This window comes from Elaeis guineensis, chromosome 14, assembly GCF_000442705.2.
Source record: "Elaeis guineensis isolate ETL-2024a chromosome 14, EG11, whole genome shotgun sequence".
NCBI classification, from domain to species: Eukaryota; Viridiplantae; Streptophyta; class Magnoliopsida; order Arecales; family Arecaceae; genus Elaeis; species Elaeis guineensis.
Window position 1 is genome coordinate 63,669,916 of NC_026006.2, and position 13,213 is coordinate 63,683,128.

The following is a 13,213-nucleotide window of genomic DNA, read 5'->3' on the forward strand; positions in this document are numbered from 1 at the left end:
AAAAATCGATTGGTTTGTTTCTCTTGACAAAGTAAAGACTCCAAAATGCAATCTAACCAATAAATTGCATTCTTTGTTCATGTTAATTTTAGTTTCATATTTTTTTTTAAAAAATTATGATCATGAAACTTCATCAATGCACTAACTCTTTCTTGATATGAAACTATTAAAATATATTTATTTATACGACGCTAAAAGAGTTAAATTAAAGTTTATATTTGGCATGTTTTTCTTAATAACATGAACAATACATCATTGTAGTAATCTTAAGTTTATTATAAAATGTTATATTAGCAGATTCCACATTTTCTATGTAATGATTTCTCTTAAAGGTAACATAGATACTCGTTATAGCTACAATACTCTTCTGCTAGGTAGGCAGCTGTTCCACGCTGTTCATTTTGAAAAAAAAAAGTACTTAGCATGGATTTTAATTTTAAAATCCATGCTAAGTAGATTTTCATGGATGTTTTTGTGATGGTTGTGAATTTCATGCCAGGCAATGTTAATTATGAATTAATTTTAAAAAAAATTACATTGCATAGAAATATAGACCCATCTTTTGATTAATGTACATATTCTATTGTATCCGTATATTTATTTATTTTTATACGGATAAAAGAATTATGTACATTGATCAATTGATTATCCAGTATGGACAGTTTGAAAAATGTGAGTAATTCTATAGGTCATTACCATAATCAAATGGTATGCTGAGGGTTCGGAATAAATTTTGGATGGTATTTTCTTTTTGTTCTTCCTATACGGAAGAACTAAGAGAAAATACTGCCGAAATTTTTTTCGGCTCTTGTTGCATATCATTTGATTTTTGTAATTGACCTATAGAATTAATACATTTTCTGAATGGGATAGGACCTTCTTTACCTATTAGTTAATGATAGCAAGCATTTACTATGTAAACTTTATCTAGCTGTTATTTTTTTGAATTTTATGAAATGACTGATATTTTTTACTCATTGCATTAATATAGATTGTATAATTTTTTTTATTTTTAGATAAATTGCAAGTTCGATCATTTTTATCCTACAATGGACAAAAATTGGATAAATAAACTAAAGAATAGTAAAGAATATTTAGATGGAGTTCATGACTTCATTAAATTTGGTATGGAGAAAAGTAGTTTGAATGAAAAGATTTTATGTCCATGTCGAAAATGTGTAAATAGTTCTTCTTTAGATCCACAAAATGTTGAAGAACATTTGGTATGGAATGGTTTTTTAAGAGGTTATACTGACTGGATTTTTCATGGAGAATTTATGTTGCCATCATCATGTAACCAACCCTTGACTCATTTTGGATCCACTAGCCTACAAGACAATTCTGCAAGAGATGATGATATAAGGGGTTTGATCACAGATGCTTTTGGATTTGGTGTTCAAAATTTAGGAGAATCCAGTAATATACAAGAAACAGTTGGGATGTTTGATGGATGTACGCATACGGAACGTATGCATGTTGAGGAGCCTATACATACATCTAATGATGAGACAGCTCGTTATCACACCTTAATGAAAGATGCAGACGAAGAATTATATCCGGGTTGTACGAAATTTTCTAAGATTTCTTTTCTTGTACATTTATTTCATATAAAATATTTGAATGGATGGTCTGGAAAGAGTTTTACCATGCTGCTCAGTTATTAAAGGATGCATTTTCAGAAAGCACTCGTTTACCACCATCGTATTATGAAGCCAAGAAAGTAGTAAAGGAATTGGATCTTGGATACGAAAAGATTCATAGTTGTCCGAAAGATTGTATGTTATATTGGGGTGAAAACGCTAATCAAGAGTCATGCAATGTATGTGGATCTTCAAGATGGATAACACAAAAAGAAGATCGAAACGATGTACTGAATGAATTGGATGCAACGCGGAGTAAAAAGAAACCGGTCAAGGTATTGCGTTACCTTCCTCTTATACCTAGATTGAAAAGGATTTATGCATCATCAAAAATAGCTTCATCAATGAGATGGCATGATGAAGGACGTACAAAGGATGGAATGTTGAGACATCCAGCAGATAGTCTTCAATGGAAAGCATTTGATGATAGGCATCCTGATTTTGCCTCTGATGTTCGCAGTGTTAGGTTTGGCTTAGCTTCTGATGGCTTCAATCCATTTCGGACCCTGAGTTCTACCTACAGCACTTGGCCAGTCGTTTTGATACCTTACAATTTGCCACCGTGGATGTGCATGAAACAATCATCACTTATCTTGTCAATGGTTATTCCAGGAGATAAGGGTCCAGGCAATGATATTGATATTTTTCTACAGCCTTTGATAGAGGAATTGAAACAGTTGTGGGAGGGTGTTGATGTATTTGATGCTTCCAACGGCCAAACATTTAAACTACGGGCAGCTTTGTTATGGACTATTAATGATTTTCCAGCATATGCCAATTTATCTGGCTGGAGTACAAAGGGACGGGTCGCATGTCCTTGTTGTGGAGATTCAACACATTCAATTTGGTTAAAACATGGAGGTAAGTTTTGTTACATGGGACATCGTCGATGGTTGGAAGCAAATCATCCGTTTGGATTTCAGAAAGATTTGTTTGATGGTACTATAGAATTGGGATGTGCCCCTATTCCACCTTCTGGAGCTGATGTTCATAGACAAATGGATGGCATCAATTACAGCTATGGTAAGCACTCAAAGTCCTCTAAAAAAAGAGGAAGGGATGATGTTGAAAGCTCAGTGCACGAAGGGTTACCAGAGGAAGTCAGTATCAGTACTATAGATGCAGAGGTGTTTCAAGATCTAGACAATTATTTCGAGGATGAAAATGAGGAAGACACACAGATAGCATCTACACAACAGCCCAGTAAATATTTATGGAAAAAATGAAGTATCTTTTTTGACTTACCTTATTGGAAACATAATCTTATTCGGCACAATCTTGATGTCATGCATATAGAGAAGAATGTTTGCGATAATTTACTTGGAACATTTTTAAATCTTGATGGAAAGAGCAAAGATAACATGAAGGCACGTCTTGATTTAAAAGAAATGGGTATCCGACAGGAACTTCATCTTAAAATGCTTGCTAATGATAGAATTTATGTGCCTCCTGCATGTTACACAATGTCTGCTCGAGAAAAGGATAATTTTTTGGGAGTTTTGAAAAGTATCAAGGTACCTGATGGATATGCATCAAATATTTCACGATGTGTGCATCTAAAGGATCGAAAACTTTCAAATCTTAAAAGTCATGATGGTCACATATTGATGCAAGATATTTTTTCAATAGCTTTAAGATCGTCATTGCCGAAACAAGTTGTTACAATTGTACTTCGATTATCGTCATTCTTTAAGGCATTATGTTTCAAAGTTATTGATCCTCAGAAACTTGATCAGTTAGAATCTGATATTGTAATTACACTTTGCCAGATGGAAAAGATTTTTCCTCCTGGATTTTTTACTATTATGGTACATCTGCTAATTCACCTAGCTTCAGAAGTTAAAGTTGGTGGACCGGTACATTATAGATGGATGTATCCTATTGAGAGGTATTATTGCAAACCTTAAATCTTTTGATAATTTTATTAGAAACAACAGCATACTGATATTTTAATAAATATTTAATTCTTGAAGGTATCTTGTGCGTCTTAAAGATTATGTGCGAAATAGAGCCTATCCCGAAGGCTCGATTGCTGAAGCATATATTGCGGATGAATATTTGACATTTTGTTCAAGATATCTTCAAGGTGTAGAGACTATTTTTAGTCGACCTCAACAGTATAATGACTTTATGGAGAATGCAGAACTGTATAAGTTCTTAACTACTGGAAAATTCTTGGGAAGAGCTGAAAGTATTGTACTTGATCAAAAATCCTTAGCACAAGCACATCGTTATGTGTTACTTCATAGTGACATAATATCTGATCATCGCAGGTTAGTATATTTAAGGAATGACATCAAAATTTAAATTTTATATTAGATATAATGTTCTAAATGATATATTTATATTTTATGCAGTGAATTTTTAATTTATCAGAGACGAGCCAATCATAACATTCGTCCTAATGCAAGGATTGAACAGCGATGGTTGGTCGAGTTATTCCCTATGTGGCTTTCGAATCAGGTGTGATTTATATTTAATTATGGGATATATTAATTTTTGATACATATTTAATATCAGATAACTCAACTGCACTTCGTCATATCATTTTTTGTTAGGTATCAAAGATGATGGAGACAAATAATTCAGATGAACTAATAGCTCTTGCTCGAGGACCTAACAAGATTATGAATAGATATAACGGTTTTATAATTAATGGCTTTAAATTTCATACTAGAGAACGAGAGAAATTTAGAAAAACACAGAATAGCGGTGTTATAGTGGAAGCGGATGGAAAATCCTATTATGGTGCACTTAAAGATATCTATGAGTTGGATTATTATGGAAAATTTAAAGTAGTACTGTTTAGATGTGATTGGATAGACATAAACTCACCAAGGGGTTTGAAACAAGATGCAAATGGATTTACACTTGTAAATTTTTCAAGGTTGATACACACTGGTGTGTTATTGAAGGATGACCCATTCATTTTTTCATCTCAAGCTCGTCAAGTATTTTATGTACAAGATGCAAAAGATAAAGATTGGTTTACTGTCATCAAAACAAAACCTAGAGACTTATATGATATAAGAAACCAAGTGGAGGATGATGACGATGACACTTATACACAATGTATGCCCTATAATTTTGTGGCAGCTGATGATTTAAATGCTACGACGACATTGGTTAGAACAGAATTTGAAAGAAACACTACTGCTTGATTGTTACTGGTAATAATTATTTATGATGTATATATTTTGCATTAATTATTGTGTTATTTTACTCCATATATTAACTGATTCTACCTTTTATTTATATAAATGCTAGGTGACATCATGCGTCGCAGGGGACGATATGCTGGTGTGCAGTTTCAGTTTTCACAGACAGAGGCCGGTACGTCTTCTTCAGCACAGCAGCCTGAGGCCAGTTCAGCTGCACAACATTCTGAGCCCTGTCCTTCATCATCAGCACAGCACGATCCTCCTGTTCATCAGTCAGATGATGAGATACACGTGCAGGGTATATATTGTCTTTCATGTAATTTTATTTTTATTTTATTTTATGTATATTTATGATATAGTTACTTTTATGTATTTTTTGCAGACGGATCCGGGAGAGTACGCCCCAGACGCGGACCCACAGTAGTACGAGATGTGTGACAGATGCGTGAGGGCGAGAGGATTGTTGTGGAGTGCAATCAGCTAGGTCAGCCAATTAAGAAAGCTGCCTGCTTATTGACTTCATTTTTGGGGACTGTTGCTCGGAGGCCTCAGCTATGTCCGTTGGGCTATGCAAAATGGAATGACATGCTTCCAACGTACAAAGTTGAGCTCCTCCGAGTTATAGAGGTAATGAATTGATGTTCATACTGTATATTAATTGTTAATCATTTATATAATTTATTTCATTTCATTTTTTTTTTTATAGAGCAAGTTTGTTCTCCCTCCATCCACTCATGATTTTGTAATGAAGTCTCTCAACCGCAAATGGAAAGAATATAGAGCACAATTGAAGAAGGACTATATGAGACAGGGTATGACAGAGGAGGAGGTTGCTAGGAATTGTCCTCCTGATGTACCCCCTCATCAGTGGATGGAGTTGGTTCATTATTGGTTCTCCGAGAGGGCACAAGTATATTATCTGCTTATTATCTTTTTTTCTAAATATTTTATAAAAATATTAATTTTTATTATATATTATACATATAACAAGTTCTTTACTTTATTTTACAGACTTATTCTGCTATTGGTAGAGCTGCACGAGCAGCTCAGTCTGTTCCTCATACATCGGGGTCGAAGAGTTATGCACGACTCCGACAGGAGTTTGTATGTTTCTTAAACTTTCATAATTAACTTTTAATTTTTATGTTGAAATATTTATATAACTAATATCATTATGTATCGTGGATCATGTCTGTATCATGATACTCATATATTTTTTTAAATTATTATAACTGTTTGCTTAAAATTAAAATTATTTGTGTATGTGGATGAGCATGGAAGGGAACCCGGACAAGTGGAGTTTTACCGGATGACTCATACTCATCAGGATGGTACTTTTGTTCGAGATGAGTCGAGAGATTTATATGTACGGCATTATTAATATTCTATTTTTTACAATGATTTAAATTTAATTTTGTTAGCTATTAATGTATAACTCTTATTTTCAAAAAAAATACAGGAGAGGGCTATATCTCTCATTGCGGAGCGTGACGACGAGTCCGCAGCATCTACGCAGCAGAGCCGTATTGAGGCCGAGGTGTTCACAGAGTTATTGAGATCAGAGCGCTACGGTCGAGTGAGGGGTTATGGAGTAAGAGTCACCTCCACTCAGTTATCTGAGGTTAGTAGATATACGCAGCATGCTGCAGCAGATGCTCAGGATTCACACGTTCGCAGACTCGAGGTGGAGATACAGGAGATTAGACAGAGTCGTGCCGCTGAGATGGAGGAGATGCGACAGAGCCGTGCCGAGATGCAGGCCATGAGGGGACAGATTGATCGCCTTACATCTTTATTAGAGATGTATGGTCCATCTCAGGTAAACACATATTATTAAATATATATTTTTGTATTAATTTAATGATTTATATAGTTTTATTTATAGATATACAAATCATGCTTTTGATATGTTTCTTATAGGCTCCTGGCACATCAGGCACCCGTCGAGACAGCGGCACGTCACGTGGAGACAACGACGACCATCCGCCTGCGGATTGACATTATTTTATTTTTATTATATTTTTATATTTATTTATATTACTCTTGATTGTAATGGATGATTAGTACTTTATTTTTATTTATATAAAATAATATCTTTTGGTTTGGTTAAATTTGCTATTTAAGTTTGCTTTTGGTGTGAATGGTGGTGATTGTACAGGTGTGAATGGTGGTGATTGTACAGGTTTATGTTAGAATAATTGATATAATTTTGTACAGGAATGTATGTATTCTTTTTTTTTGTATATAAAATCTGTATTTTTTTTCTCTTAAAACCTTTAACGACGCTTATAAGCGTCGTTAAAATAAATTTAACGACGCTTATAAGCGTCGTTAAAGACAAAAAAGTCGACGCTTTGAAAAGCGTCTTGGTAGAGTGCGGGTCGCGGAGTCATTAACGACGCTAAAAAGCGCCGTTAAATATGGTTTTAACGACGCTTTAAAGCGTCGTTAGAAATGAATTTAACGACGCTTAAAAGCATCGTTAAAACAAACTTAATGATGCTTATAAGCGTCGTAAAAAACCTAACAGCCGACGCTTCAAAAAGCGTCTTGGTAGAGTGGCGGACGCGTTGTCATTAACGACGCTAAAAAGCACCGTTAAAAGTTAATTTTACGACGCTTTAAAGCGTCGTTAAAAAGTAACGACGCTTTTAAAAAGCGTCGGCGCTTTCCGTCTCCACTCTTACATAGGCGACGCTTTGGCGACGCTTTTTGAAACGTCGTAAAGGATATTGGCGACGCTTATTAACGTCGTAAAATAACCTTAATAGCGTCGTTAATGACCATTTTCACCGTAGTGTAGGGATATAATTCATAAGAAGTAAATATTGCAAGATAGATAGGCCATAGGATTCATAAGAGGCAAATGTTACTGGATAGATATGGATTGGATTTATAGAAAGTAAGTGTTATTGTATAGATAGGGATATGATCCTCAAATTTTTTTTTTAATTTTATAAATAGTTAATTATTCTCCAAAATATTTTAAAAGATTTTATCTTTTTAGTGTAGAAAGGGGTTAATCTCATCTTTTTACACTATATCCACACACTCATTTAGTGGTGACATCCAATAAAACCCTTAACCCTTTGGCAATGAATGGTACCATCAAAGCGAGCATTTATAGTTTATATATCTTTTAAAAATTTTATAGAAAACTAGTTATTCTCATAAGGGATATTATAAAAAGTTGACCATTGGTTGCCTAATATTGGCAAGTTTCACGTTTGTATATATCCATCGTATCCTTACATATGACCCTTATGAGAAAGTGATTTTTTTTTTTTTTTTTTTGATTTTGCTACTCGTGTTGGCCTTTGATATGATGTTTGCAAACTTTTCACATGTGTAGGCATATAGGATTTGGGGGCTTGAAGAGGAATCATTGCCTTTCGTTTCATAGTTTGTCACATTTTAAGCTTACACTGAAGTTGGTGACGTTGATATTCTATCTGACGCTTATAGCAAATTTGACCAACCATCCTTGTAGGCAATTTCTTCCAACACACAAAAAGGAGAAACAAGCATTGTTGGGCAAGGAATCAAAAAGTGTTTATGAAAATCTTGCAGGCATATTATAGAATGTGACGCGAGAAACTTATTTTAAAATCGTTGAGCACTACGTTGGCAGCACCAGCTTGTCCATCTCTTCCAAGCATGCTTCGTTTCGCTCGCATGGCTTTCCGACAGCCAACGGACCTTCATCCGATGCTGATCCAGTTGGCATTGCACCAGTACCGATGACTCGTTGTGCTTGTCGGCAAGCAATCTCTGCAGCCTCTCCAAGAGCTCATGGGCATCGGACCTCCTCAAGCAAGCCTCCATGGTATCCGAGTGGCACCTCGAGTGCTCTGGCTCAGCCCTTATTTATGGGTTTGGAGGAGCCAATGTCGTCGTCTGCGTGCTCTTGCCGTCGACAAAAGTCAGCCAAAAATGGCGAGATGGTATTAGCATCAGTGGATTCCCTTTTTTTGGGTTCGGCCTCTTATCTTTGCCTGCTGTGGCCTATGTCAGTCAATCGGGGGTCATCTTGGAAGAGTCTTTATTTATAGACCTCCATTCCTTCTTTTGACTACATCATTTTGCTTTGTTTCCTTATATAAGAATCTTTGAGGTCGCTCCTAGTAAGAGAGCGAAGAGAAGAGGCTCTCCAGATACTGAAGAGAATTGTGGGAATGGTAATAAGATCACTCTAGCTTCTCCACTCTAGTAATTGCAAAAGATACATTGGGAGAGGAGACGAGCTTTTTGGAGGTTAGCTGCAATCACGATTGTGGCCTTCGGTGTTGTGATGGTCTACACCATGAGATGCCACTGAAAGTGGGAAAATTAACATCCAATATCTCCTAGATAGTCACATATAATGCATCAGCCGGACTGCCCTCATCGCTGATCTCCTTCTTTTGCATCGAGAACTTCAACTGAAGGAGATTGTTCCTCATGTTAACCACCTTGAGTGGGGTGTGTAGCATCTTCCGCGTCTTCGCGAAGATTAAAGGGTTAAAGATGGCAGCAGAGCTGGCGTCCTTCAGCGCCTAAGCTGCATTAGATGTAGCTCTGGTTCAAGGCATTGAGTTGTTTCTAACGTGTATCAGGAACTCTAGTTTATATCACTGCCATTTTTGCTTATTGCAGTTTTTGCCCGCTAATCCAATGGCTCCTTGTTTACCCAAAAAAAAAAAAAAAATCCAGTGGCTCCTTTGTTAGGATTTGACGCTTCGAGATTCGGTCCATATTGAGCCCACAGCGAGGTCCGCAACGAAAAACAGAGTCCAACGAGACCAAGATCACCTCAAACGGAGTTCGAATGGCCAAGATACGTGCGAGAGTAATCGGCACAAAGTTTGAAGCGATGGATGACCTCCGACAGCCGGCGGCGGTGCGGCCGCAGGTGGCGGTGCGCGGCCCAAGCACGGCCAGTGCGCGGGCTGGGCTCGTGCAGGGTGCGGCCCCTCGGGCGAGCCCGACCCAAGCCCGGGCACACGGGCGCGGGGGCTCGGCCCAGGCCCGGGCACGCGGGGCGCATGGGCGCGGGTCGGCCCAGGCCCACGCGCACACCCGTGCAAGCTGAGCATGTCGATTATCCGATCCACGGTGAACCGGACGGTCCACGACCAGGTCTATGAACCACGTGGGTGTTTCCCATGAGTTTCGCACGGTCCACGGTACTATTCCGTGGACCGACATGCGATCAGAGGGTGTGGGTTGATCTGAAACTTGATCCGATTGCTGAAGGGGTTTTTGGGCTATTGTTTGGGCCTAATTAGGATTCTTAATCCTAATCTAACCTAGGTTTAAGGCCTTTAAAAGCCTGTGTACACGAACGGAGAACGATAGGTGGCTAGTGATCATGTGGATGTGCGGACGGCTCCATGCGGCGCTTTGTTTCTTCAGTGAAAATAGAGAATCCCGTGAAGAGAAAGAGCACACGACGTTGAGAGAAGAAAAAGTAGGACTTCTGGACAGCGGACAGCGATCGCTTTAGGGGTTTAGGGAGGTCTTCCAAGAGAGAGAGCTTTTGTGAGGAGAACTTTTTGTGAGAGAGAAATTGGGTATACAAGGGTTAAGAGTGAGATCTCCTCTTGTAAATTTTTTTTTTCATAGTGAAGTTTGCATGTCTCATGGAAGCGAGCTCTTTTGTGGCTGATCTACGCATTTTGATTATTTTTATTTTATTTCTTCTTTCTTCCTACTGCATCGTGCGGTACCGAAAAGATCTTGGAAGGTGATGTTCTGGTCAGACATCCATCCAACAAATAGTATCAAAGCAAGGCGGTACAAGGACATAGATTGCAGCGGTGGTGAGCAAGACTGAAGATGGAGAAGACAAGATCAATCAAGATGAAGATCAACAAGTTTGATGGAAAGAGCAATTTCTCCTTGTGGCAGGCAAGGGTGAAGGACGTACTTATCCAGCAAGGATTGATCGATGCTCTCTTATGTGAGGAGAAGCCGACCATCATGGAGGTGCAGGATTGAAAACGGCTACAAATGCAGACAGTGAGTACCATCTGCATATACCTAGCGGATGAGGTGGTGATCTATGTGCTTAGCGAGACTTTTCCGATGGTGCTATGGTCGAAGCTCAAGGAGTTGTACATGGCAAAGTCTCTCATCAATACTCTTTTCCTCTGGAGGTAATTTTACCAGCTGTGGATGGCTGAGGGATAGAGCATGCAAGAGCATCTAAGTCACTTCCAGAAGATCCTCACCGACCTCCTCAGCATTGGCGAGAATGTTGAAGAGAAGACCAAGGTGCTGGTTTTGCTGGCGTCGCTTTCCCCTTCGTGCGAGTCTTTGGTGACTGCTCTTCTAGTGGGGAAGAGCACTATCAAGATAGACGAGGTCACCGCGGCGATACTCCAGAACGAGGTTCTCAGGAGGGAGAACCTGGCTTCGAGCTCAGGTGGCGGTAGCTCAGCCTTGATGGCTTCTGAAGAAGCAGGAGGTGGTAGATGAAGCGACATGAGATCGCGACGAGGGTGATCCAAGTCCAGAATAGACTTGAGCAAAATTAGGTGTTATCGGTGTGAAGAGTTGGGGTATCTAGCTAGAGACTGCCCTCAACTCAAAAATCGGATGATGGCTACTATGGTGACGGCCGATAGCGACTTAGATGGAGATGTCCTAGAGATATCTGATGAGATATCTACTTCTTTCCAGCAGTGGATATTAGATTCTGCATGCACCCATCATATATATTACAGAGAAGAGCAGTTTGAATTCCTGAAAAACAGTGAGGGAATTATATATTTGCCGGACAGATCGAGCTGTGCGATCAGAGGCATCGGGACGATCAGCTGGAGGACACATGATGGTGTAGTGAGGAGATTGAAGGAGGTTCGATATATATCCGATTTCAGACGGAATCTTATCTCACTTAGCAGACTGGATTCGAGAGGATACAAGACGGTAGCTGGTGGAGAAATTCTGAAGGTGCTACGCAGCTATAGGATTGTGTTGGAGGAGAAGAAGAGGAGCAGAATACATTATTACCTAGTAGAGAGCCCAGTGCGAAGTGGAGCTTCGGGAGTCAAGTGGAGTCCAGACCGAGGTAGAGTTCCAAGTGAAGGTGGATCGGGCACGAGACAGGAGACTCGGGAGGACGAGAGGCAACGTCGCAAGGTGAGATTCCTATTGTCGCAGGATGATGCTCCGAGTAGGTCTCAGATCAGGAGGAGCACAGCATACAACGGAGATGGGATTGAGCAGCCTGGCTTGACTCCCATGTTTATCCATCCATGATCGACAAGCAATTGCCCTAGGACATGGGAGTGAGGAGATCCAGAAGCTCTTGGAGTCAGGAGGAGGTCGAATATCGAGTCGAGACGGAGATTGTTAGGATTCGATACCTCGAGATTCGATCCATATTGAACCCACAGTGAGGTCCGCGATAAAAGATGAAGTCCAACAAGATCAAGATCACTTTAAACAGAGTTCGGATAGTCAAGATACGCACGAGAAAAGTCGGCATGAAGTTCGGAGCGATGGAGGACTGCCAGCAACGGGTCGACGGAGCGACGGTGGTGCGGCCACAGGCTGTGGTGTGTGGGTTGGGTGAGGCCCAGCTGGCGGTCCCGGCCCAGGCCCGAGAGCACGGGCGCGGGGGCCCGACTCAGGCCCGGGCGTGCGGGGTGCGCGGGACGTGCCCGAGCCCAGGCGCGGAGGCGCACGCTAGTCCAGGCCCACATGCACGCCCGTGCGGGCTCAGCAGACCGATTATCCAGTCCACAGACGGGTCTGTGGATCGCGTGGGCATTTTTCATGCATTTTGCACGGTCCATGATACTATTTTGTGGACCAGCATGTGATCAAAGGGTGTGGGTTGATATGGGACTTGATTCGACGGCTGAAGGAATTTTTAGGCTATTGTTTGGGCCTGATTAGGATTCCTAATCCTAATCTAACCTTGGTTTAAGGCCTTTAAAAGCCTGTGTACACGAACAGAGAACGGTAGGTGGCTGGTGATCTCGTGGATGCACGGACGGCACCGTGCAGTGCTCTATTTTTTCAGTGGAAACAGAGAATCCCGTGAAGAGAGAGAGCATGCGACGCTGAAAGAAGATGGAGCAGGACTTCTGGACGATGGATAGCGGTCGCTTTAGGAGTTTAGGGGGTCTTCCAAAAGAGAAAGCTTTTGTGAGAAGAACTTTCTGTAAGAGAGAAATTGGATGTACGAGGGTTGAGCATGAGATCTCCTCTTGTCAAATTTTTTTTTCATAGTGAAATTTGCATGCCCTATGGAGGCAAGTCCTTTTGTGGCTGATTCACGTATTTTGATTATTTTTATTGTATTTCTTCTTTCTTTCTGCTGCATCGTGCGGTATCGAAAAAATCTTGAGAGGTAGTGTCCTGACCAGACATCCATCCAATATTCTTAATGTTTACAATAATTTAGTTGGTCATAGTACT

At 39.9% G+C, this 13,213-nt stretch overlaps 1 long non-coding RNA gene and 1 pseudogene across 1 annotated transcript; both read left to right on the top strand.

Moving 5' to 3' along the window:
- Positions 1–4,429: 4,429 nt before the first annotated feature.
- On the top strand, positions 4,430–5,703 carry LOC140853816 (uncharacterized). The gene is made up of 4 exons (XR_012136919.1): positions 4,430–4,810; positions 4,908–5,099; positions 5,184–5,428; positions 5,508–5,703. It is a non-coding gene; the product is annotated as an uncharacterized lncRNA (long non-coding RNA).
- Positions 5,704–8,624: 2,921 nt separating this feature from the next.
- Positions 8,625–12,894, top strand: LOC105057367 (organic cation/carnitine transporter 2-like; annotated as a pseudogene).
- The last annotated feature ends 319 nt before the right edge of the window (positions 12,895–13,213 follow it).